Here is a 6,158-nt window from a genome sequence, read left to right on the forward strand (position 1 = left end):
TGCCTTTTATGTAATGACAAATACATAGTTACATTTACAAAATTAAAGTTACACAATATGACAATACCTATGTTAATTACATAATAAAATTTGTAAAATTCGACTTACAATTATGTGTGGAAACATTTAGAAGCCCCTACATTAAAACATATTCCGGGGCCGGCCCGGTGGCTCAGCGGTAAAGTTTGCACATTCCACTTCTCGGCAGCCCTGGGTTCGCTGGCCCGGATCCCGGGTGCGGACATGGCATGGCTTGGCGCACCATGCTGTGGCAGGCGTCCCACATATAAAGTAGAGGAGATGGGCACGGATGTTAGCTCAGGGCCAGGCTTCCTCAGCAAAACGTGGAGGACTGGCAGTAGTTAGCTCAGGGCTAATCTTCCTCGAAAAAGATCAAAGAGGGAAAACGTATTCCTATGAAAGTCGTTGTGAATACAGATGGTACAGGATGAAGCAATTAACTAGTGAACAATCTTAGACAGAGGTGTATAAATAAGAAACTCTAAAAGATCACAGTAGAGTCTCTTTGTTTTTATATAGGGAAATAGTCATAGGTTGATACAGTCTTTGCTATACCTATATTTGTGGTATTTACAAAGGAGTACCTTAGCAAATGATGTAAGATTTCTTAATATCTATACACATCAGCACAATCAGCTGTTTCTTGGAGGGTTTTTGGGAAGAGGAGTGAGAATTAAATGTTTAATGTGTTTAGGGCTAATGGAAACATCCCTCAAATATCACATCAATATGGGTTATTTTGTGCGTTTGTTTTTATTGTTTTAAGTGGAGACAGTGTGTTGTCTGAAATGGATTATCTTTACACATGTGCATATTCATTTTCTGTGTATGACTTAGCTTCTTCATCGGGGTATAATGACAAATAGGTAAGCAGTGTGTTACCCAGTTTAACTGTCCCCAGTTTGTTCCTGCCTCCTGACCATGACCCAACTTCATGACTACAACTGCAACATCAGTGTGCTATTCTTTTAGATAAATTATCTTCTATATTTACCTAAAATATTTAATAAAAATTTACCTGAAACAACATTATTTCCTCCTCCCCAGGTGCATTTTCATCATAACTGACGTATACTAAGTTGTTTAAAACACATAAAGTATATTTTGCCATGGAGGAACCTAGGCTAGTATTAGGAAATAGAGCAAATTGAGAGAAAGAATAGGTTTTATGTAATGAACTTTCATAAACATTCCCTTTGGATAAAGATACCCCCTACAGAAAATCACTACATTACACAACATCATATTGGCAAGATAAAATACACACCATATATATATGTATATATATGCATGTATGGATTTCATGATGTCATTTTAAGTCTGTCTGGACATTAAGGAAACAAAGAACTCCATAGTAAGATATAACATTTAATGCAGACATAAATAAGTATAATGAAATAAAGATGAATAGAAACATCCCTAATAAGCCACCAATTAAGAAAAACGCCAGAGTAATAGAAGACTAAAATAAGAATGGCAAGCTAAGGTAAAAGAATTAGTGGTTCAAAAATTGTATTTATGCCTCCTTAAAAACAAAGAAAGAAAGAAAGAGAACTGATCTGGCTACAAGGAAAATAATATTGTCAAGAGTCTTTGAGTGAGTTCTAAGAAAGCAAATAGAAAAATACAACATTTTAAACGTTAAATTATAAACGTGTTTACATGAAATCCACGTAAACATTGTTTATATAGTTATGAGCTTCTGACATCCTATCCTGTCCCCATGTACATTCACATGTCAGGAATACTGAACAACTGTTAGGAAAAATACTTTAAATCAAGGGAATAAGAAGCAATATAAATCTTGTTTAGGCTCAATGAAAAGCTAAAGAAAACAAATGACATTGGTAAGTGCCAATTTCCTGTAACATAAGGGGGAGAATAGAAGGACTTTCTATCCGTAGCTTTAGAGTTCTATGGAATGCATCAAATTACTTGTTCCTTGTTTACTATCTCTTTTATCAGATTATCATTTTATAAAGCTATACTTCCTGAGAAAATTATATGTGCTTTCTGACAGATTCCACTGGAAATAGACATGCTGCTCATTGTACCATCACCATAAAACTGGGTACTTAAAATTTTGGTTTCCTAACCTCCCAAAATTTCTGTTCACATCTCAATGTAAGGTGGGGGCTTCCTTTTTGCTCATCAAGAGATTAGAAAAAGTTCACATTTTTACATTGATTTAAATTTTTATTAATTATTACAATATTTTTGAGAAGAGAATAAGAAGAGTCTAGAGTCACTAAATGTAGGACTTGGGAAGACATCAAATTATAAAACCCACAGTTTTATAACTCTGCCAAAACTTTTAGGTTTTGTTCCTGACTCTTTTGTTGGGCTTTCTTGTCTCTTGATTATTCATATGATTAAATATTTGTTTAAATATTAATACTGCATAAGCAGTATGGCATTGACATTTCAAATATTCTTAATAGTATTTCTGGAAATATTTTAACAATTAATCTGAACAGGAAGGATGATTATCAATAATAATTGATATTATCAATATCATTAGCATTATCAGTAGCAGAATGCACACAGAAGTAAATCATAAATCCTAATATTTTGCTATGCTTGGCCATAAAAAAAAAAGGGTTATCTTGCAAATGTCACAAAATCTATTTGGATATTGGTATAATATGGTGCCACACGGAATATTCTGTTTACCTGTCATGAAACCTCTGTCTTGGCTTCTCCATGTGCTTCATAACATAGCATAGTAAGAACAATTTATGGAATCTTTTCCACCTTCTGAGAATATCCCTGAGGAGATGCTGAGCAATTTATTGATTATCCCCAAAGCATTTGAAAATTTAACAGAATACAAAGCAGAGGGTGTGTTTATTAGTAGCTCAGAACAATTTGTATTTACCAGCAAGTGACTTTGATTTATTTCCTTGTGTATTACATTCCTACCTTTTACTCTTGATTTAACTTTCTTTATTTTATGCCTTGATACTTAATTTTTGTGTTCATTTGGCTAGGCTTGGTACCCAGTTGTTTGGTCAAGCATCAGTCTAGATGTTGGTGTGACAATTTTTTTCACGTGATTATGATTTAAATCAATAGACTTTGATTACAGACAATTACCCTACAGTATGTGGAGGGGTCTCATTCAATCAGTTGAAGCCTTAAAGAGCAAAGATTGAGGTCCCCCAAGGAAAAGAAATTCTACTTCAGACTGCCATATACAAATTCTACCTTAGTTTCCCACCTTTGTTCTCAAGACTTCAGTATCAACTCGTGCAGTGCCAGCCTGGCTGCAGATTTCTGCCTTTCCAGTCCCCAAAAGCACAGAAGTCAATTCCTTAAAAATCTATCTTTATATATACATGATGTATATTATAAGTATATATGTTATATACATAAATATAATCATCTACTTTTTGTTCTGTTTCTCTGAAATGCCCTTACTAATACAATCATGTAAGGAAATGGATTATTTCATCTCTATGACAAGCTTGTTAGTATTTCTCCAGTTCTACAATGGTCTCCTCACATGGATGATATAATGGAGATGTTTTTAAATGCTGTCCTATTGCATTATTTAAATGACGAGATGAATTAAAAACAATAATATATTATGTATATAAGGTGTTGCTTCCTTAATTTTTTGATTGTTGTACTTTTTTTTCTTTTTGACCGTAGAGAGAGGAATTAGTTATTCCTATTTCTCATTCTCATTTCACAGTGAGTTGTGATGATTTGTTAAGATCTTCTCTTTCACTATATTTGCCTTTATTACATTTCAATCTTTCTTGTTTTCCCATCATGTCCGATACTCATTCCTATTCTTCTTGTCTATCATGACACATATTCTACTCTACTTGATATATCGCCTGCATGATCAATATATTCTGAAAAAAGTATTATTTTTATATATACATTTTGTTACATTATTTTGCTGTAATAAATTGTATTGTTACATTTTAAATCACTATACTTATTTGTAATGTATCCATGTTGTGGTTTTCACTTTTTTCCTGATTACAGTCATTACTATATAACCAATTTCATGGATCTATTCTTTATTGGTAGACATTTGTCTCCAACCTCAATTATTGCCAACACTACTACAGTTCAATGAAAAACCTTGAGATCACCATGTTAATATGCTGTACGCAAAATTATTCCTGACAGTTAGTTTACATATCTATCCCTGTGTGTGTGTTAATGTACATGCAGATACAGATACACATACACATATACCCATACATAAGTGCACACACAGAATTGAGATATCTTGGAAACAGGAAATATAATACGACCTTTAATTTTGTTAAATATTTCAGATTGGTTGTACCAATACCCTCTTTCACCAGCAAATAGATGAGGTTCTTGGATCTTCATATCTATGATAAGTGACTGAACTATGTTCTCTCTTGTTAACTGAATAATAGTGCAAAATGTGTGTTTCTATTATTGACTTTTTCTTTGTTTATGGTTTGATTTCTTTCATGTTTATTAATTAAGTAAAACAACTTTATTAAGGTATCATTGAAAATAAACAACACATATATAAAGTGTGAAATTTGACTAATTTTGAAATATGTATGCACCTGAAAATCATCAAAATGATCAATATAATGAACATATCTATCACCCCCAAAGTTTCTTATTGTCTCTCTACGTAATATTTCTGTTCTGCTCCTTCCAGACCCACACTGTCTGAGACAGACTTAAATTGAATTTTTTTGAACTTCTTACTTTGGAATAGTTATAGAATTACAAGAAGTTGTGAAAAAAAGTGCAAAGAGAATTCCTGTGTCCCACTTGGTTTCTCCAAGTGGTAACAACTTGCGTAAATACAGTACAATATCATGACCATGAAATTAACATTGGTATAATACACTGACTGTGTTCAGATTTCATCAGTTTTGCATGTATTAATTTGTGTGGGTGTATACATATATACCTATTTCTATTGCATTTTTTCATATGTGTACATTTGTGTAACCACCCAACAGTCAAACACAGACCTACTCCATCACCACACAGGTCCCTCATGCTCTTCCTTTATAGTCGTGCCCCCTTCCCTTCTGTCATCCTCCTGTCCATAAGCCCTGTCAACAACTAATCCATTTTCCATTACTATAAGTTTATCATTTCAAGAATGCTGTAAATGAAGTGCTGTTTGTAATCTCTCGCAATTGGCTTTTATCAGTACACATAATTCTCTTGGTGTCCATTGTATTTTTATGTATCAATTGTTTGTTCCTTTATTATTGCTTTATTGTTATTGTTCCTTTATTATTTCTTGGGACTGATTATGCATTTTGTTCAACCATTCAACAATTGTAAGACACTTAAGTTTTCCAATTTTCACCTATTACAAAAAAGCTTCTATGAACTTCTGTGCAAAGGCTATTGTATGGACATAGATGGGTCCAGAGCAGTGCTCAGTTTGGGGTTAATTATCCTCCTCTACTGAAGTAAGAACTTCTTGAGTACACTACCTAATGACTCTTGAATTATGAGTTTTTCTCCTCTCTATGTAACAAATGGAGACTATTCCTGCCTCTGTTTGAGTTCTGGGAGCTCTGTCTTTAATCCTTTCATATGATTGTCTATTTATCTTTGGATGGTTTCCACTTGCATGTGTTGATGCAATGGAGGGGGATTCTCCACAGAGATTCAGTGTCCTTTCTTCCTGCAACTCTTTCTCTTTCATGCTCTGTCTTGCAAACTCTGCCTACCTTGGTCTCACTGTATTCTCAAGTCTGTCTCTTCAGCTCAAGGATTCTTCTAGGTTTCACTTTGGTTTGCCCTTTTGTAAATGGATCCTGGAAACTCTTTTAAGACTGGAAGGTAGGGCAATCATAGGATTCGCCGCATTTGTTTTTCATCTCTCAGGGAAACATTCCTTCATTGCTCAATGTCATTACTTTGAAAAATTATTGTTTCTTGTATTTTGTCTTTGTTTTCATTTTGGTATATTTTTATTGTTTTAATGGGAAAGTCAAGCCAGTCTCTATTACTCCACTCTAGTTGGAAACCAAAAAGAATACACACAGCCCCTCACTAATGATGATTCAGCTTATGATTTTTCAACTTTATGATTGTGCAAAAGTGATTTGCATTCAGTAGAAACTGTACTTCAAATTTTGATCTTCTTCAGTGCTAGTGATATT

The sequence above is a fragment of the Equus quagga genome, chromosome 17 (genome assembly GCF_021613505.1).
Source record: "Equus quagga isolate Etosha38 chromosome 17, UCLA_HA_Equagga_1.0, whole genome shotgun sequence".
NCBI classification, from domain to species: Eukaryota; Metazoa; Chordata; class Mammalia; order Perissodactyla; family Equidae; genus Equus; species Equus quagga.